The 22,843-nt window shown below is 28.1% G+C and overlaps 1 long non-coding RNA gene across 3 annotated transcripts in view; it reads left to right on the plus strand.

Moving 5' to 3' along the window:
- LOC106678805 (uncharacterized) overlaps positions 1-22,461 on the plus strand; it is a 408,538-nt gene extending 386,077 nt beyond the window's left edge. For all 3 annotated transcript variants that reach the window (XR_010844071.1, XR_010844072.1, XR_010844073.1), the window contains exons 8-10: positions 1,887-1,996; positions 14,425-14,538; positions 19,701-22,461. This is a non-coding gene — a long non-coding RNA (uncharacterized lncRNA). The remainder of the gene's footprint in view (positions 1-1,886; positions 1,997-14,424; positions 14,539-19,700) is intronic.
- Positions 22,462-22,843: the final 382 nt, after the last annotated feature.

Below are 22,843 nucleotides of genomic sequence, written 5' to 3' on the forward strand. Positions count from 1 at the left end.
AGATTAGTACTGATCTTTCCCTCCTCTACGACACAACCCCTGATGAAGACCTGAAACTCAGGTCAAAACGTCGGCATAAAATAAATAAATATGGTTTTGTTTATTTATGTTGTTCTTTGCTGACCGCACCCCCCGACAAACTTCTTCAATTATTAATTTTTTTTACTTTTAAAAAGGAATCAAATGGTAGGAAAAAAAATTTTGGGCAATAACTTTTATTTTCCGATTTTTTTCCGAAAATTCACATTTAAGGGTTTCTCGAGGAGCTAAAAATTAAAAATATCAACTTAATTTCACTCCTAAAAAATCGTTTACTACACTTTCATTGGTGAGTCGTTCCGAATTTTTTCAATATAGTATTAATATTGAAGTACAGAGATGGTTATTACTTGAAACCTAATCAAATTTCATGTATTATATACATGAGAATATGATGTTTACTAATATTGTCTTAAATAATAAGAAACAATTACCAAAATCGGAGCAGTATTAACCATGATACAGATAGGTTAGTTGTTATCAAATACGTTACCATAGTTACCATCTTATCAGTTCATCACATATATAAAAGGGAATGGTCGAATCTTAGCACAAAGATGCTAAAAACGAATGGCCCTGACGAAGCCCAGAAAAGTGGGACGAAACATTGGTTAACCATAAATAGTTTTCTTTTACTATTTTGATAGCTTTATTGACCGCCATCCAAACTATCTTCCTACAATCTACTTCGTACGGTCTTTATATCTTCTTCCAATAAAAATATAAATTTTGTTCCTGCCTAAAATTTAAAAACAGTACAACAGTTTTTAACAAAAAATGTTTTTTTTCCGTTCCAATTGGATGTCTCTATTTTTCCTTTATTTATTCATAAATTGTTTATTATTTCTAACAATGAAAACTGTTTATTTTTTATCAAGTACAAATTAAAAATAATATTTAACTTGAATATATTAAATTAATATTTTATTGATAATGGATAAAGGGCTGAAACGTAAAAATTATGAAAGTTGAGAGAAAGGAACATACGAAGTTGTATTTTAAATTAATTAATTACTCTCAAACAAGAAATTTGTGTATAATATTTAATTTAGATGTTAATTTTTATAAAAAGTCATTAAATTAAACCTGACATATCAGGTCTAGAAAACACACTCACCAAATTTTATATAGTTTAAATTTTAAATTAGATGAGAAATATCAAAATTTCATAATTTTCATGTATTGTAATAAAATAGTAAGTTTATACCACTACAACCCATGGAGGGTAAGAATTGCAGTAACGTATAGGGAATTAATGTTATAAAACCAACGATTGTGCAAGGAGAGGATTTGGAGAGAATCATGCTCGACTGCCAGATTTGTATCCACTTTATAAAACTAGGTAATAATTATCTACCACAGCTGGATTCGAACCAAGGTCCTTGGAATTAGTAACACAGTGCCTTTCTACTGAGCTACCACTCTCTGAATTTATCTTTAATATAATTAATTTAAATTATTTTAATTTTATTATCATTACAACCCTCTCTGGTGTATTTTGTATTGTGTGTATTGTGTATATTAATAATAATACATATAAATGATTGACCATACTTTTTAAAAAAAGAAGCAATGGTCGGAGTGCGGTCAAAAAGGAACAAAAAATATTACCTACTATTTTTTTGCCAACGTTTCGACCCACTTTGCAGGGCTTCATCAGGGCTGTCAAATATAAATGTTTCCAACGAGATCATTCTTACACCTAGAATACATGTAATTATGTACCTACCTATTTGGTGAGGGTGCTATACTGGTCTACGTACTTTTAGATTTATATGTATTTTAATATAGTTAAGTTTGTATTTTTGGTATGTTTAAAATATTTTAAAAAAATATTTCTTTTACAGTTGATGTATACAGGAAGGTGATCTGAGACCACCGTCAGCCCGAATGGATGATTATATCTGAAAAATGTAAAATACTTTCGTTTCTACAACACAATGTTAAAATTCATAAGGTAATCATTTATATTACTTATTATATAATTTATCAGCATATTTTTGTTGTTTACCATAGATTCATGTGAAGGGATAGTATGCAGGAGTTGCAAAAGGCCATTTCATGATCAATTTTTGTAAAATAGTCCTTAATATTACATTATCAAAATTCCTTTTGCTGCTCTTGGGTATTTTAACAATATATATAATTCGAAAAATAAAACAAAAATAGTTGACAAGCATTTCAAATATAAGCACTTTCAAAATTAACAAAAAGAAGCACTTAAGAAATAAAGCAGCTATCGTAATGGGATTTGTTGTTAGTAAACAAAACAGAACATTACCTTCAGGGTGTATGACCGTTTTAACGAAAAAGCTAACTTACAACGACACTGGTGGCCAACTGGGGAACGAAATAAAAATAACAGTTGTTATTCATTTGGAACAACAGTTCATTCGTTTTGAAAGAGTTGTTATCAAACGTTTTTACTTCTTACTACCACACCGATTCTGGGTCTGAGCTTCTGAGCAATATGGCGGCGCCCGTTTCCCACCAAAAATCCTAACCTATAAGAGCTACTTCTAGCAGATTTGTTCAAATTTAACTTGTTTTCTATTTTTATCTCTCTCATCTAGTTTTTTATATTTTTCTCAAATTTAATTTATTTTTTATTTCAGAAATACAATCTGCATATATAGGCTTATCATAGTTATTATTATTTGTATATTCATTGGCATGTCATGGTGTAGTAAAAATCAACAAATGATGATAATACTGTTCTGGCAGTTATCACCACTTAATGAAACTTGAATTTCAGTGAATACTTCGAACTTTTTTTTTTGTGTAGTTACTAATGTTTGTTTCTTTCTTTGTTTACTAAGCATTTGCAGACATTTTCAACGTATCTTCGTAGAGCTAGTAGTTTTTATGGTATTCGCATATGAATACAAATTTTGCACATGAAATTTTGTCAGAACAACCATAAATCAATTTATTTTAGCAAATTTTAGGAAAACTACTACTCCTACGAAGATAAACGTCATAAACTACTTTATAGCTCATTGAACGAGCTTTAATTTGAGTGCTAATAGACATCTGTACGTCACATAGTTTCAGAGATATAGATTTCCTACAATAAATTAACTTACTACTGATCTTTCAGTATATTTTTATGAAATGTCGCTTTTTAAAAAGCTATATTTCGAGAACTATTGGACGTAAATAGCTCTATTAGGGCTAATATTTCAGCAAATTTACTCAACTTTAAATAATGTTCTTTTAGATTTTCTATTGATATTGGTAGTTTCGGAGCTATAGGGCTCCGAATGAAAAATTAATGTTTTTTATGGTTTTGAAACAGCCACCATTTTTATTCTCCCTACCTAAACTTATCAGTTTTGACTAGTAATTATACATAGTTTTCATTAAAGTAATCAAAAATTGGGATGAATTAACTTCCTATTTTTGTTCCCGTTTCTTGTATTTTTTTTTTTTTTGTGTCGTTACTAATGTTTGTTTCTTTCGTTCTATACTAAGCATTTGCAGGCATTTACTAGGCAAGTTGCGGCAAGTGGCAAACGCGTGTATCCAGTTTACGCAAGTACATCTTGTAGATTGTCCTTTGTTTGATAGATTCAAGGTTTTTTTCCTGATGATTAACATTAGATTTTCAGTCATTAAAAACATTATTTTCTAGTAAATTAAATAACCTACCAAAAGTATATTTAGATAACACCATGAACCCACACACATGGCATGGTAGTGAGTATTTGCTCTTCACTTGCCACTGAGCGAATTCGTTGCCGGCTCTAGGCAAGATCGTTGACACCAATTACAGACCAGTTTGGCAAATTTTGCCAGAGCCAATTTTAGTTTAGTTAATTTAATGGTTACTCCCCCCCCCCCATCTTCCTAGAACAGATCCCTCTTAACACAGCCAATTCCTCCTTCATTTGTCAGCCGACGTATGGCTCCTGTAATTTCCTGTCATCTACTAGTTAAGGGAATATAAAGGATTCTAGCCTCGTCATGGATCATGGGGTCGGTTTCTTCATCAACATCAATATTTAGGACGCGTGCAAATCTTAAGAACGTTTCGGACAGCTTAACATTATAGTAAAAGGATAATAAAAAGGCAGTTATTTCACCCCATTTGTTGATTACTTTAAAGAAAACTATGTATAATTACAAGTCGAAATTGATGAGTCTACCAAGTATAGATAGGGGGGAGGGAGGGAATTTTGGGTTCCTGAGATATAGCTTTTTAAAAAGCGACATTTCATATAAAAATGTATTGAAAAATCAGTAGTTAGTGAATATATTTTGAGAAATCTATATCTCTAAAACCATTTAACGTACAGATGACTATTAGAACTCTAATTAAAGCTAGTACTAATAGCTTAATGTACTAAAAAGTAGTTTATTACGTTTATCTTCGTAAGAGTAGTAGTTTTTATGAGATTTAACAAAATTATTCGAATAAAAGTTTTGATTTTTGAAAAAATATATTTTAGAAACCATAAGAAATACATATCTCTGCCAGCACTAAAAATAAAGGTAATTTAACTGGCTATAAAATAGTTTATTAAACGTATCTTCGTAGAGCTAGTAGTTTTTATGATATCCACATATGAATACAAATTTTGCACATGAAATTTTTTCAGAACAACTATAAATCAATCTATTTGAGCGAATATCATAAATACTACTACTCCTACGAAGATAAACGTAATAAACTACTTTATAGCTCATTAAACTAGCTTTAATTTGAGTGCTAATAGACATCTGTACGTCACATAGTTTCAGAGATATAGATTTCCTAAAATAAATTAACTTACTACTGATATTTCAGTACATTTTTATGAAATGTTGCTTTTTAAAATGCTATATCTCGAGAACTATTGAACGTAAATAGCTCTATTAAGGCTCATATTTTAGCAAATTTACTCTACTTTAAATGATGCTCTCTTAGATTTTCTATTGTTGTTGGTAGTTTCGGAGCTATAAAGCTCCGAATGAAAAATTAATGTTTTTTATGCTTTTGAAACAGCCGCCATTTTTTATTCCCCCTACATATACTTGGCAGACTCATCAATTTTGACTAGTAATTATACATAGTTTTCATTAAAGTAATAAAAAAGTGTGGTGAATTAACTCCCTTTCCCCCCCCCCCCGGTTCTTTTACTATTTATGGTGTACAGAGACATCAGATATTTTATTTACTGATTTATATTATATATTATTACCATATACTTTAATTATATATTGTTATTTACCGCTATAGACTAAATAGATATAATTAGTAATTAATCCTATCGTAATTTAAGTGTGTAGATTAAAATAATAATGTATATTTAATTTTACTCCAGCATAGGAACTCGCTGGATTAAGGACCTACCCCCTGTAAATATAATTCAAGTTATAGCATTGCGGCGTATAAGATAGGCATGTAAGGTTGTAGAGCTTAGTAACGAGCGGATCCCTAAAATGTTAATAAACACTGAACCAACGGGTAAACGTCCGAGGTGTAGACCGAAACGTAGATGGGAGGATTGTGTTAAAACTGATTTAGTGGAATTGGGTTTGGAGGGGCATGTATGCAGAGATGATAGGGATGTATGCAGAGAGCGTTTGGTGGTATCGGCATTGAACCTTGAAGCTTCTATTATTATATTTAATTTTAACTAAATATATTAATTGATATCAAAGTTTTAATTTAAAAAAAAAAAAAATCTCTGTACATCCTCAAATATAGCAGTAGCGAAGCATTACTGGGTCTGCTAGTTTAGTTATAATGCAATGTATGTTATTTCAATATTATATTATTTCAATATAAATGATCAATATATTGATCATTTAAATTTTGTAAAAATTCGCATATCCCACGCTAACAAGCTTCGTGATGGAGTATTCCAAAGAGGAACGGATCAACGGGGTGCTGGTTGTCGGTTGAAGGGAAGAGACAGATCAGCTGTTACGTGACGTCATAGGCCACTAACCTCAGCTCTGCTTTTTCACTTCTACCTCCTTGCCCTCTGCCTCTCTGCTCTCAGTTCTTTGCCAATATAATTCCTATTCAATGTAACTATTTTATCACTAATAACTTCCATTATATTATAAATCTATTATGTTTCAATTGATGAAATGATAATTATTTTTAATTGGTAACAATTAAAAACTATATCCAATTAACCCATTCATTATATCAAATTAAGTCTATCCATGAATTAAATAGAGGTATCGATTATTTATTTATGATGATAAGTTTATTCGTGACTATGTATATACATAGATGAGGAGAAAGATGGCTGGGGATACGGTCAGTGAAAAACACAATTAAGTAAAAACTTATTTATCAGTGTCAACGTTTCGGCCAGAACTACAAGCCTTCATCAGGGCTAAAAACAAAAAAAACAAGATAACCATAATGAATAAGTAGAATTTCAGAATGATTAGAAATTTATTAACAATATAGATAAATAAATAGTGTTGAAAAATAATGTATAGTGTGTTATGAAAAGATGAAGGTTATATGAGAATAAGTAATATTTTATAATTATAAAAAAAATTCAATATTGTCTCAACTTTTTTTTTATTTTAACATTAAAGTTTCGGCCATTCCGGCCATGTTCAAGGATCTTATATTTCACTATCACAGCCAAAATCGTAGGTTATCAATATAATTGCAGGCCATATTGCATTTGTTAAATTGTTTATCATTAGTCATTAACACATCTACGAATTTACAGTATTTAATATCACATATTATAGTATTTAGTATCACATTAACTTATAGTTGGTATTACATTAACTAGTTTATAATCTCTGTTTAAATTATTTATTTTATTAACACTGTTAAGCATTATATATAATGTTTATTATTTTTGTCATATAGCCTTTATGAATGGAACCTTAATGAACGGTTTTTCACATTCCAACGTCTTTTTTGTTGATGTTTAGGTTATTTTTAAGTTTATAAGATTTTTTTTTCCTTTATTCTTTAGTTTGTATTATGACATTGGTAAAAGAGATAACAGAGATCATTCACGCCATGTTAAAATGTATAAATTAAATGAAAACAAAATTATAGATATATAAGAAAAAAAAATTAAATTTGAAGTAAGTGTTTGTATATAGGTAATTTGCCATCAGACCATAGAATTATTCATTTACACCATAGAGGCTATTTTTATCCTTAAAAGAGTTTTTGTTTCGAATTAATTTTTTTTTTTTTTGCTCTGGCTAAACTAAAAGAATATACCTATCGATTGTTTTGGAAATTTTCGATGTAAAAATTGCTTTGGATGGAGTAGCGCTTAGCGAGACAGACAGGCAACATAACACCTGGATAGAGGTAGATAATAATCTCATAGGAAACAATTATATGTTCCGGCCATTTACATTCTTCCACAGTCGACAGCATGTGGTGGTGTGGTGGGGCGTTGTTGTGTCTGCTCGGGCGACCTTGGCTTTTCCAGACAACGTTCTGTCTGTCTTCCACGTCGGCGCTATCTCCACTTCTCCAGTCATCAATTCTCCAGGTGTATGTTAAACTGATCCAAAAAAATGGAAAAAATTTCGACTATGTCACAAAGATTAGATAAGGGATTTGTATTGGACCAGGGTCATGTTAAGTAGGGTTCCCGTCCCAAACGACAATGGGGCGCAATAGAAAACTGAAATATAAAAATATATAGCAAGAAACACTACGCAAAAAGAATTGGGTTGGTATACACACAGCATACTAAATCTAGTAGGACAAGCCGCAAATCCAAGACTTTGTACAAATGTTTGGTAAACAAAGGAAGTAATAAACTACGCTATCCACACGCTTGTGTGTTCTTATGACTTTGGTTGGATATTATATTATAAAAAGGAACAAAATGAAGATGGACGAAACGAAAGGAAATGTAAACATCAGCAAAGTAAGTTGTAGAAGATACAAATTCATAAAAATGGTACAACATAACTTATAAATTCAACCTTCGTTCTTGAATCTTTATCAGAAACTTTTTAATTTTAAATTTAATTACCTAGACATATAATGTATTCATAAATATATATTTGTGCTATGTTAAATAAAGAATGAACTACTAAAGTTAATTAACAAGATTTTTATACTAATTAAATAGTATAAAAATTAATGCAATTTTTATTTTAATTAAATAGTAGTTAAATTGTTATAAAAATTGCATTAATTTTTATACTAATTAAATAGAATTTTAAAATATACAATCTAAAATTAGAGTTAATTATAAAAACTCGAAGAGCACATTGAACACAAACATGTGGATGCAGTACAAGCAATCTTTGATTTGTTCCCAAAAACCGACACTCGATGGGCCAGCCACAAATTCAGGCAAATTTGTCCAAGCCAATCCAAATAACTCATCCATACGCTTGCGCATGCGCGAATTTACCATAGTTTGGCATATTATATTATATAGGTATAGAGATTAAATATTAAAGCACATAGTAGTATTGGAAGGTTTTTTTTTTTATATATAGTTTTAGTTCTTTAATTTTATACTTTTCTATATTTTCATTATTTTTGTCGTCCTCTCTATTTTTTTTCTTTTATAAAATTATTAATTTTTTTAACTTCTATTATTAACATATATATCTAAATCTAGTTGGACAATTGCGTATCAATCTTATATTACATAGACTTAGAGATTTAATATTAAAATACATTATAGTAGTTGATAATTTTTTTATTGTTTTAGTTTTCTAATGTTTTTCTTTTTCTATGTTTTCTTATTTTTTTGTCTTCCTTTCTATTTTTTATGAAATTGTTCATTTTGTTTATCTTCCGATAGTAAAAATTAAATTAAATACTAGACCAATAGTAAAAATTCTAGACTTATTCATATATAAAAATCTTATAAGTCATGCATAATTCTATTATATTAAAAAATATAATAAGTTTTATTTATAATCTTAAACACTTTCTTGAGACTGATTAATATTGTTAAATAAATAATTTAATTTCTATCCATTTTAGTCTCAACAAATTTTATTTTTCTTACAAGTCCGACGTTTCGGCCAATCCGGCCATCCTCAGGGACAATCTACTACAAAACAGCTTTTGTTACATCTATGATCCTCAACAATTCAAAATACTTAACATTATTATTTATAATTTATCTTACCTTAATACAATTTTGGAATTATATAATTTAAAAACTCAACTTCATGCTGGTTATTCTGCCCAGGTCAAAACAACAATTTCTATGAAACATTAAAACATTAGGTAAACATATTTTTTTGTTAAAATACATTATGTGTAATTACCTAATTAGTTAATTTTCACATTAACAACAAAAATTAAAATTCATTTATCGCAGTTACTATTCGTTAAAACTTTATCACAACAATGCTTGTAACCTTCCTCCACTCAGTTCAAGCATTAAAATTATTTATTATAACAATATTTTTGTCAATTTTCCTCTTTATTTCATTAGTAAAAATCTGTTGAGACTAAAATGGATAGAAATTAAATTATTTATTTCAACAAAATATAATAACTATAAAATACTTTTAAAAATATACACACTATATTTGTGCCATAGATGTATGCTTTTTTCTAACATCACCATTCTCCTCTGTTACCATATATGTGATGGAATGATTCCCAGAGTCCATGATTATATTATCTGCCATTTTCTTTACGTCCTTGATATCAACACCGAGTTCCTCCATGAAGTGCCTGGTATAGTTCTATTCCAATAATAAAAAATAAAGATAATTGTGATAAAAAATATTTATATAGAGATATTAACAAAAGTTTGGTAATAATTGTACAACTACTCTATAGCTCATTAAACTAGCTTTAATTTGAGTCTAATGATTCCTGTGTTATAGATTTCCCAAAATAAATTTCCAAATACTGATTTTTCAGTACATTTTTTCGTGAAATATTACTATGAATATTACTATAAACTATTGAACATAAATAGATCTTTTGTGGCTTATATTTTAACACATTTACTCTTCTTTAAATGATGTTCTATAAGGTTGTTTTTTTTTATTAGTTTTAAAGATATGGAGCTCCGAATAAAAATTATTTTTTTATAACGTTTTGAAACAGCCTTAATTTTTGTTGTTGTTGATTGTTGCTTAAAGGCTTAAAACCCTCTGGTCATCAACGCCTATGACATGATAAAAGTAAAAAAAATATATATAAAAAATAAATAAATAAAAAAATCAAAGAGGAGTTATAATTTATAAAGAAAACGATGTGGTTTTAAAAATTCAAACACTAATGTAATTTTAGCTTCCTCATCTGTGAGAGCTTCTGATAAATTTGGGGTCAGTCCTATCCTGTTTATTATTGGCAAATAGTGAGTACATTCTTCAAAAATATCCTTCACTTTTTATTCCCCCTATCTATATTTGGCAGACTCATCAATTTTGATTAGTAATTTTTCATAATTTTCATTAAAGTAATAAAAAATTGGGGTTAAATAACTGACTTTTTTCTCATCTTGGTTTCTTGGAGAAAAAGTTAGCTCATAGATTGGCATACCTTCTGAATTAATTTCCAAATTTATACTGCTTTGAAGTAGACAGTGATCAAGAATTTAAATAGCGACGATAATTTCCAGAATACCAAACACTGAAATATTATTATAGTTTCATTATTATTATTGTTATTTACTATCCTGTATGGTTACTTTATGGTTCCGTTATAATGGGGATGATTGTCCCCTGTCTGTGACCAGAATCTTCCAGACCGTGACGGGGGTAAGAAGAGCTAATCATCTTTGGTCTGCTGCAGTTCATCTTCGATTTGTGTCACCATCATTATAGTCTTTGCCAAGGTCTTGAGATTGTCGCAGAACGAGTCTCTAATTGGTCCAATTCTCTTTTTTATTTTTTTTTATTTGGTTTAATGCTGTGAAAACAAATATTTTGTTACGTTTCTTTATCGTCGTCTAGGTTACGTTCCAAATATCTCATTCCTAGATATGTTAGAATTGAGGTATTATTTTTTTACGGGATGAAGTAATACATGATTAATAGTGAAGTTGATAGTAGTATTCATGATGATGTGTTAAATTTAAACAGTTTTAACATGCTAAATGTTATAAGTATAGGATTGTGAGTAGCCCTATTTAAGGCCCTTATTATATGTTAAATAGAGGAGTTCCTTGCGGGTTTTCTGGCCATCTTAGTAACTTCTTGTTCCAGAATTTTATTATTCTTAACCATTACTTTACTAGAGTTTTGAAAACGTCCAAAACAAAAATAACACGAACTAAGAGCAACTAACCTATCAAAACAACTGACAAAATAATATTTATCTCAGCTGGTCTCTTACCTAACGTTATTATCTAAAATCTTTATAGCAGTTTATTTTTTATTTAACCAGCACATATATACATTTATGCATATATATATGTTATAAGTATAGGATTGTGATTTATATTTATAAAGCAGAGGAGCTTCTAGCGGATTTTCTTGGCAACTTGTTTCGTAACCTTGTAATCATTTCGAGATAATAAAATATCCAATAGCTTCATTACATCTTTCCTCTACCTCACTTGTTCCTTGTATCTCTCCTAGTTTTGTTTCCCGTCATTTTTATTCATTACTTTATTAGTGTTTCATAAACATACAAAAAAAAACATGAACTAGGAGGAACTAACCTATCAAAACAACATTATATGAGTCTCAACTGTTGTATGACGTCATTCTCCATTTAGCAGGCCTATTAACAGACTATCAACCTTGTTAAATGTTATATCGTTTTAACATGCTAAAATAAGGAAATATTTTTCTATTTAACACACTTTCACATGTTAAACTAAATGTTACGAATACCTCTAGTTGATACACTTCTATTTGAGATGTCCTGTCGTTAAATATGGTAATTATCATGTGATAGTTTCAGATTATCGTGTGTTCTGAAACATTTACATATTGTAAATTTTTATGTAGTTGTAAATTTCAATAAATAACTTTTAACAAGTCAAGAAAAGTAGCTCTTATTTATTTATTTTATGCCGACGTTTCGACCTGAGTTTCAGGTCTTCATCAGGGCTATAGAACAAAAGAGATAACAAAACATTTAGCATTATATTCAATTATCAGTTATTCTATTTTTTATCATTTATTATTTAATTCAATATTTTGTATAATTATAAATTTGTTTGTATACTATTTCTTTTCAATTGTATGTTACTCTAAATGTTGTTGTTATCTCTTTTGATCTATAGGTCAAAACGTCGGCATAAAATAAATAAATATGATTTTGTTTATTTATGTTGTTCTTTGCTGACCGCACCCCCCGACAAACTTCTCCAACAATTAAATTAATGTTTTATATATAATCTTTACACTTTCTTTAGGCTAGTAATTATAGCTTAAATAAAATAAATTTTATCCAGTTTTAGTCCCAAAACAATCCATATTTCTTTACGAGTCCGACGTTTCGGCCAATTCAGCTATCCCCAAGGATAATCTTGAATACAATTTTAGAACCACACCAATTATTCAAATATGAAGATTTGACAAAATAGGGTAATTATGGACTGAAATTAATGACCTGGGCAGAATAGCCTGTATAAAGTTTTTAAAATTGATGTGGTTCTAAAATTTTATTTAAGATTGACCTTGAGGGTGGCCGAATTGGACGAAACCTCGGACTTATAAAGAAATATAGATTGTTTTGAGACTAAAATTTGATTTACTTAAACAATAATTTAATGTTTTTAACTAGCGTATTAATTATAACCTAAAATAATTTGGCTCCGTTTCTAATTTGTAGGATCCCCACTTGGTTAAAAATGGCCCTGCTGCTATCTCAGCCAAAGATATTTTAAAGGTGGTTTTTAAGGATACAAGACGTTAGTAGTAGGTTTTTTGTGGGATGTGAGGAGTGCTGCGTCATCAGCAGATGTAACCAATAAAGTCTGGTCATGCTCGGTTAAGTCTGACGTGAACATATCGAAAAGTAATGGTCTTAGTGCATTGCCATGTGGAATGCCTACTAAAAAATGCATACTTTGTTTATACTCTTACAATGAAAATTTTAATATTGGAGCTGTTTGTTTTTGTATATTTTTTGTCTAAAAATTACAATTGTAGATTAATTTTCAATGAACAAAAAATTAATAAAATAACGCTACCTTCAATAGAAAAATTCTTAGAATATGTGTTTTAGTTTGCTGATTACTTTCTTTAGAAATGACAATATTTTTATTATATTATATTATATATAATATATTTATATATCTAAATAGTTGAAAACTATTTTGTTCTTAGATTAATTTTTATTAATATATTCTTTCTTCTTGGAGAGGTTTGGCCGTCAGCAAAGAACAACATAAATAAACAAAACCATATTTATTTATTTTATGCCGACGTTTCGACCTTTGTAACTGCAGTTACAAACCTGCCTTCTACGCCACAACCCCTGATGCAGACCTGAAACTCAGGTCGAAACGTCGGTATAAAATAAATAAATATGGTTTTGTTTATTTATGTTGTTCTTTGCTGACCGCAACCCCCTCCCCCCCCCCAACAAACTTCTCCAAGTATTAATCTACGGTCAACTATCTACACCTCATTAATATATTCTTGTTTGAGAGTGGTTTAGTTTATTTAAAAACAAATTTGATCCTTTTTTCTCAACTTTATTCTTTACAAACCCTCCAACGTTTCGATCCTGAGGTCATTCTCAAGGATACCTTAATTTTGATGTAATTTTCTTTTTTAAAATATTAAAAATTCAGGCTAATTGCCTTTGTCCCATATAACTTTTTCTATATAATTCCTTCTTAAATTTAAAACTTTTACAATCCACTTCTCTTCTTCCTTTCATTTACACATGCAACCTTAAAACCTAGAAACGTTGGAAGGTTTGTAAAGAATAAAGTTGAGAAAAAAAAGATAAAATTTGTTTTTAAATATTTTGTTCTTTTTTGACCACAACCCTCACTATCATCTTCATATTTTTTTAATAGTTATTTGAATGCTAATTAACTATGATATAAATCTGATGGACTGTTTATTATGGACATAGTAATTTGACTAACAAATTATATATCAATAACATCATATACGTTTTGCTGAATTAATCTAAATAAGCTGTGATTAAAATTACAATTAAAGTTATTTAACTAAAAAAAATATATATGAAAGCTTTAACAAAGTAATGCTATCTTCAACAATTAAATTCTTAGATTGTTTTAATTGGCTGCTTTACTTTCTTTAGAAACGGTAAAATTTTTATTATTTGAAATTCCATAACTAAATGCATTGTTTTCTTTAAAGTACCATATAATTTCAAGATTGTATTATAAAAAAACTTATTAAAAAGTTATTAAAAAAAAAAATAAAATAAAATGAAAGTTTGTATAAATTTTTGTTAACACTAATTGTTATCCCTACCTTATAGATTTGTTTAATATTAATAAAATTTTTGAAATGTTTCTTTTACAGTTGATGGATTCAGGAAGGTGATCTGAGAAACTACTGTCAGCCTAGAATAATGATTCCAGCATCAGAAAAATATGGATACTAATGCTTCAATAAAAAAATGGAAGCATTTATGAGGTAATCATTTATTCAATTCCTGATAGTATAATGGGTCGGGACTTGGGTCCCAGAACTCCTAGTTTTGATTACCTTCTGGATCGATCAGTTCAAATTTATGGAAATTATTCAATTATTTATGTTACTTATGTCTAGAACTACTGTATTTGATATTATTTCAAGAGAAAATAAATACTTGAACAATAAAAAACTAAAAAAATTTAGACAATTATAAATTTTAAATTAAAAAAAAAATATATAGGTCATATGATGAAACAAATTAATTGTTAATTGAAGTTTACGGCTTTGCTGGCTGGATGCTTTTAAAAGAATAATATTGATAATAAATTATGGTGATTCCTTGCCTAAGGTAAAAGTATTGTAGAGAGATGCTTTATTGATAGGAAACAATGGTGCCTAAATACAGTTGGTTGCTATAACACACAGTTTACTAATCTATATTAAAAGACAATATAAAAAAATAATATAAACGAAGTACATAGGTTCACTATTTACAATACATAATATTTAATAACCAAATTACATTAAGTTTGTATTTATTCCTTCTTCCTTTGTATTTTTTTCTCCTTTTTGTTTTGTTTGTTATTAACGCTATATTTTATCCTCTCATTACATTCCACCCTAGCATATCTCATATTCATCTTTTCCGGTGATTTGTTACAAATATTGTGTTTACTGCACACGTTTTATTTTAAATTTATGGACTCTTTCAAAATTGCTACTTTCAGTTAGCAAATATGAAGAAAAATAAAGAAATAATACGAAAACGTTTTAAATAAATGAAAATGTAGAAACAAATTAAAATAAAATAACAATAGGCAATAATGATGATGCCAAATAAATAGGTTAAAAAATAATAAATAAGTTTAAAATAAATTAAAGATAAATAAATAAATAATTACTCAACTAATTTCCATGCCGGTGATTTGTAATGTTTTCCTTTCTTCAGTTACTATTTTTTATGACAGAATGTTTTATATTATTACAATAAACTCATACAATATTACAATTTTTAGATTTTAATCTCTTGTTTTTATCGATCTATTTGCTAATTTATTAATAATTATTTATGTAGTATTTAATAACATTTCATTGATCTACAAAATATAATTTTAAAAAAATTTTTAAATTTATATTTATTTCAACTTCCACATTATTTAAATTTTATCTGTCCATTTCTATATGTCATCACTTTCTACTCCTACAGTTAATATCATTGTTATATCTTGTTCATTTATCCCTGATAAAGACCTGTAAGCTGGGTTGAAACGTTGGGTTTCAATAAATAGTGTTTATTTATGCTATCAAAATTAGCTGCCACTTTCATTGATATTGTTAAGGATTTCAGGTATACATATATTACTATGTATATGATTATTTTATCATGTCAGAGAATAAATCAGATGATGGGCATTTAAATTTAAGTGCTTACACCATCGGTCAGAGTTAAATGTTTGTTTAATTAGTTTAAAATTGATAATAAAAAAACATACACTAATTATTTGCTATGATTAATTATTTTATAACTGTATCAATTATAATAATAAATATTATATAATTATGTTATTTATTTTATTTTATTTCAATTATGGTTTTTAACAGAACTAAATTTTGTTAGAATTTAGTTCTTGTTTTTTTAATTTTAAATATTTATTAATAAGCAGAAAATCTAGTTAGTTCACCAAATTTGCCTAAAAAATTTTTTTTCTTTGTCAATTACAGCTTAATTTTTTTATTTATGGTTATATTAAAAATAATCAACAAAAATTGTTCTAAAACTTGATTTTTTTTAATTGGGTGACTCATTACACTATTTTTTATATTACAATCGATTTCAAATTCAAGTTAATATAATTAATGATAAATTTGTAATACTGATTTTCTGCTTAAAATTCATAGCTCTGTCCTCGCATGCAGTGTTTCGCGACACATCGAACCCGTAGGTCCGAACTTGTGTGAAATGAAACCACAAGCTCGACTCTAAGGGTACGATAAGTTGTGAGATCATCTCCAAGATCACCGTTAATATTGTATATATTGTCGTAGGAATAATAATATTAGATATATATTACCATTTAATTCTGTGTATTCTATATTGTATATTAGTTAACCTTATTCATTGCAAGCAATATGTAAGTTATATTTTGAAAATATGGACACAATCTCAAAATGTAAACTAATTATAATAAATTTATTGTATGAAAATGAATTCCTCAGTGGGTAAGGCACTGTGCTACTCCAAGAACCTTGGTTCGATTCCGGCTATAACAGATATTTGTTTATTCTGTTACTGTAGCCATGAGTCAACTCTTAATTAGCTTACATTAATTCTGATCAAATCATCCCTTGCACATCTGTTGTCTAGTAACAGTACTGTACCCCTATGTTATGTTTTTCCAGACCTGATATGTTGTAATGAATTAATATGTTGTTCTAAATAAGCTATTAAAATTACATTAAAATAATCACAATTAAATTAAAGATTTAGTTTATTTACTTAAGTTTGTGAATGTAATAATAAGAGATTAACATTGAATCATAAATTTATAAAATGGTTACATCTCTTATGAAAATAAAAATTCAACTTAATTAAAAAAATAAATAAATGAAATCAATTTATATAAATAAATTTTATTTGATGCTTCAATTATCTAAAGCATTGGTATAAAGGTTGTTCTTTTTAGATATAGTCACATAGATTTTTAATTTATTTATTGTTCTTGAAAATGTATTGTTAATTTTTATTTTTATTTATATTTTATTATTAATATAAAAGTAAATTTTAATTAGCTTGTAAGTGCATTGTGTGTGTCCATTTGTAAATAATTAATTAAAAATGTAACTTGAAATATGATTGGAGAAGAAGAAAGAAGATGCTTGCTGACTGGTCGGTTCGAGGTGAGGTAGTAGGTTGTATAGTAGTGCACTACATCATTTTAGGAGACTGTACAGCCTGCTAACTTTCCCCGTGCTGTAGCCGCTAGTCTACTTAGAAGCTAAAATTGTTGAGAACGTTCCCTACGAGATCATCAAAACTGCGGCAGTGTAGTAATGATAAGATTATAATTAAATATATCTACTAAATAATAAGTTAGCTGTAAAATAAATATCCACATGTAGTATTGTATTGTATTTGTAACAATGAAAGTTCAAAAAATAGCATAAAGGTCTTTTCTTAAAATGATAGCAATTACTATTGAAGTAGGGCTGTCACACTAGGTCTTCTGTGATAGTGATAGTAGAAAGAAGCTACTGCCAAGTTAACTTTGCAACATTTGTATACCTTTACAGTGAAATGTCCCTCTTTTTCCATCTTACAACTGTAATGGCAAATGAGGCAGAAAAGCAACGTTCTGATAATTTTATATTTTATTTGTGCCCAAACTTGAAATCGGTTTAATTAAAAGTTTTTTTTTCTTTCCTTCTCTCCCACTATCACCCTGTGAGAAAGCAGTTCATACATTGATAATAAAAATTACTATTATTGATTTTATGTAATAATTACATGATTCCTGCTCTTCAGAGCATATTGATGGAGGCTTCTAAGACACATTTTTACATGTATTTTGATAACATATTATAATTATATTATAATGTGTAAAGTTATATTATAAATAAGTAAAATAAGATAAATTATTAAAAAAAAGAGAAAAAATCAAAACTAAAAGTATAATTTGAGAATAAATAAATTTGCCATCACTGGGCTAAAAAAATTAGACTTTTTTTAGCTAAAAGTGTAAGTTGTTCTTAATACTTTTTATAAAGTTTTTATCCATATTAGCAATAATCATTATTGTGCAACAACTGTATATGTCATAGGTTTCCAATTTTAACGATATTATTTATATTTAAAATTACTTCCGTTAGTTTTCTTATCTTTCTCCCAACACTCAACAAGGGTTCTTATTCCTTGTTTGAAGAAACTTTTAGATTTTGGTTCAATAAACACAATAAATGCAAATTTTATCTTATTTCAATTGTAAGATCCAAATTAGTTAAAAACCCTTGTAATTGGAACTGGAAAAATTGTAATTTGGTATATTCCATTTTTTTTATTAATGCACCATGTGTTCTGTAAAAATTGATTGTAAGTTGGACGCATATCAGTTGAATATGGTGGGACTTCATTATGATTTTTTACATTGACTGTATTAAACCGACTTGTTACCAACTCACTACCTTTTTTTAGAGTGCATGATAAAAGGAAGGTCGGGGTGCGGTCAAAATAACTCAAATACTAAATGAACTATTTATTATGTGCCAATGTTTCAGCCCACTTTGCAGGGCTTCATCGCGGGCAAAAAAAGATAGAAACAACTAAAATTAAGTAACAGAATAAGAGAATAAGATAACATGATATAAAAATAAATGATGGAGTGCTTAATAATGATGATGTAAAAATTTTTGAAAATATAAAAATTAACAAAGTAAATTAACAAACTATCATTTAATAGAACCGTAGCACTGCCATTTAAGGCCCATTTATTTCTTCAAAATATTTATATTTCCTTTTTTTATTAATTTAATCTTTTAATTAGGTCTTGATACTACATTATATTCTAGTGGAAATTAAAATATGATTATTATTATTTATATGTATATATAGTTGACCGTAAAGATTTAAATATAAGTAGATAGTCAGGGTTGCGGTAAAAAAAAGAAGAAAAAATAGTTTTAATCTATTTGTTCTTCTTTTTTTGACCGCAACCCTGACCATCTACTTATATTTAGATTATTATTATTATTTTTTTAAATATTTTACTGATCAAAATTAAAAGATAATTTTTACTGAAAATTTTGATCAAATTTTTATTTTTATTTCACTAGAATAAAAATTAATTTGTAATTGAAACTCTTTTGAAATAAAAATTAATTATGTGAAGATCAATGATTGACCGTGTGTGATAATTAAAAAACATTATCTGGGTGCGGTCAAAGAAAAAAACTAAAATAGTTTTATGGCTATTTCAATTTTTCCTTTGACTGCATCTGAACCATTTTCATTTTCAAAATTAGTTTTCATTGTTTGTTACAATTAGCAACAGTAGCGTCCATAAATTTATACAATAAAATCTTCTCATTCAAATTTATTTTATGATGTATTGCATTTTTGTCTATTATTTATTCATGATTTATATTTCTATGATTTTTATGTCTAATAGATGGAGAAATAAAATGAAGTTATCTCATTGTGAATTTCCGAAGCTATGAAAATCATCAGAAATACATTCTGATACAAAGAAAAAAAAATTCCTGGATTCCCGGATTATTAATGTTGGTTAATCTAATTTATTTATTATATTAAATTAGTAAATTGTACTAGATTGGCCAAACTGATGGTAAGTTAATCAATAATTTGCCTTACTACTGAATTTAGTGATACTCAGAATTTGGTTTCTATCTCATCATATAGTAATAAAAATATACTTTTACTATAGCATAAGTTTTATTAAAATTTCATATTTAAAGTGTATTAAGTTGAGAAATATTTTCTTCTTTTAGCATTTTAAAACGATATAACATTTATCATGGTTGAGAGTCTGTTAATAGGTCTGCTAAATGGAGAATGACGACACGCAAAGACCAGCTGAGCTCTACACCATTTTGTCTGTTGTCCTTTTGATAGGTTAGTTGTTCATAGTTCTATCTGGTTTGTGTTGTTTTTGTTTCAGACGTTTTTAAACTCTAATAATGTAATGTATAAAAATAATAATAAAGTAAGGACAAAAAAAAAACTAGGAGAGAAAACAAGGAACAAATGAGGTACAGGAAAGACACGTGACAAAGCTGTTGGATATTTTATTACAGGTTACAAAATAAGTTGCCCAGAAAATCCGCTAGAAGCTCCTCTGCATTTAACATATAATATTGGACTTTGAATTATCACAATCCTATACTTATAAAATTTAGCATGTTAAAACTTTTTACATTTAACGCAACATCATAAATACCCCTATAAAAAACACAATAGAGTTTAATTCATGCATTCGAAGAATTACAGTAATGAAGCTTGGTCAACAGTTGAATCATAGTTCTGACTCGGGCAACAATACTAGGACCAATTCGGTGCTGCGGAGAAGGAAGCAGTATCCCCGAAACATTCAAATAAATTAATTAAAGAATATTATGGTTTTATTATGATCTGTTGGGAAAAAAGAATAGTTAGTTGAAGGTCTAGATTTGAAAAAAATTAACTAAAAGTTTATGTTTTATCTAAAACTTTTGATTGGTTCAAGCTTTTTCATCTAGCGAAATACTGTAATCATTTAACAGATTCAAGATACCTCTGTTATTTTTTTAGTTTCAATAATGAAACAATTAGCCATAGAAGAAGATTATATCGGTATAAAAAATTAAAAATAGGTCTGTGTGTTCTTATTTAATTCTGTAGTTACAATTACTCAGCGCAGACCATTAATGTGGTAGTAGCCCCGAGTCTCCCATTGTGCACTATGGTGTTAGTAGAAACTGTATTAGTTTGGAAGGATAATGAAACTTCATACCCATAGAAGCAAGTAGAGAGAGTTCTCAACTAAAACATTAACGTAATTAATGAATTGAACATGTTTCAGGTGGCAGTTGAAAAAAGTTACTCGAAATTCAAATGAATAGAATACATATTAATTACAAATACAGTAACAAATAATTAATAAATAATAAAGAATTAAAATTAATAAAAGATTAATTAAAGAAGGTTAATGAAGAATTAAAATGTACCAGCAGAGTAATAACTAGTAAAAAAAGTAATAGCAGAGGTAGAAAAAAGAAAGAAGAATGAGAAAACATAAAAGGTTTAAGTATGGAAAAGAACGAATGGACCAAGCAGATAGATAAAGGCTAGTATATAGATAAATAAAGAATAATGTAAGAAGACACTAATCTGAATAGTTAAGGATTAGAAATAACCTGGAAGTGAATAAGTATTTAAGTAAAAAAAAAATTAGAACAGGGTCTGTAAGTATAAGATAATAATAAGGTAACATAAATATGAACATAAGAATAAAATGATCTTAAATAAATCACATAAAATTAAATAATAATGATAAAAAATGTATTCAATCTTAATAAGATGTAGATAGTTGACCGTAGATTAATAAGTAGAGAAGTTGGTCGGAGGGTGCTGTCAGCAAAAAAAAAAACACAAATAAGTTTTCAATTTTATATTTCTCTGAAAGATGGTTGTTTTATAGCCCTGATGAACTCAGAACAAAAGTCAGCACGAATAAATAATTATTTGTTTATTTGTGTTCTTTTGCTGACCACACCCCTGACCATCTTTTCCACTTATACAGTCTTAAGTGTAAAATAACAGTTTAAGCATTAAACGAGGATACAGTTAACAAATAGATAATGAAACTAACAGAGATCATATAATGTATACGGATTATACAATAAAGAGAATGTGATATAAAGTAAAAAAGATATACTAAGTATAAAATGTAAGTAATACTAGTAATATGAAAAAAACAATAATAACATTGAAGACAGTATATCAGAAATAGAGTACAACTAGTTGGACAGTGCTAGAGGAATAAAAAAAATAATATAGTAAATAAAAAGAGGGCATAATAAAATAAAAAAGAGAGGGTGTGAAGAATGTAAATTAGTTAGAAAATAGATAAAGAATAAAGAACAAAAGCATAAAGTAGGGTAGGAATGGTCATAGTCTGTAATTGTGTAAAACTTTCCTTCCATTTTTTTCATTTTGAAAGATCCTATATCTTCCAACGTTTCGGCCAATTCGGCCATCTTCAGGGACAATCTTAATTTACTATGAGACATATCATTTAACCATTTTAAAAAAAACTCCATACAGGCTATTCTGCCCAGGTCAAAACATTTACATCTAATATGTCAAAAATACATTAAAAATCACAGTCAAATTATTTCACTTTTACCACTATTTATACACTTATATTATAACCTCACTTGTCGGTTGAGGTTATAATATAAGTGTATAAATAGTGGTAAAAGTGAAATAATTTGACTGTGATTTTTAATGTATTTTTGACATATTAGATGTAAATGTTTTGACCTGGGCAGAATAGCCTGTATGGAGTTTTTTTTAAAATGGTTAAATGATATGTCTCATAGTAAATTAAGATTGTCCCTGAAGATGGCCGAATTGGCCGAAACGTTGGACGTGTGAATGAAATAAATGTTTTGAGACTATAATTTGGGTAGTGTTTTTGAATTATTTAGTAAAAAATTGCCAGTCTCAAGAAAGAAATTTAAGGATCCTATATCTTGTTAATAACATAGTTTACCGGATTCCTTTTTCTACTCCTAATCGCAAGTATACCTA

Source organism: Halyomorpha halys, unplaced genomic scaffold, assembly GCF_000696795.3.
Source record: "Halyomorpha halys isolate HHAL.00 unplaced genomic scaffold, Hhal_1.1 Scaffold11.1, whole genome shotgun sequence".
Taxonomy (NCBI): domain Eukaryota; kingdom Metazoa; phylum Arthropoda; class Insecta; order Hemiptera; family Pentatomidae; genus Halyomorpha; species Halyomorpha halys.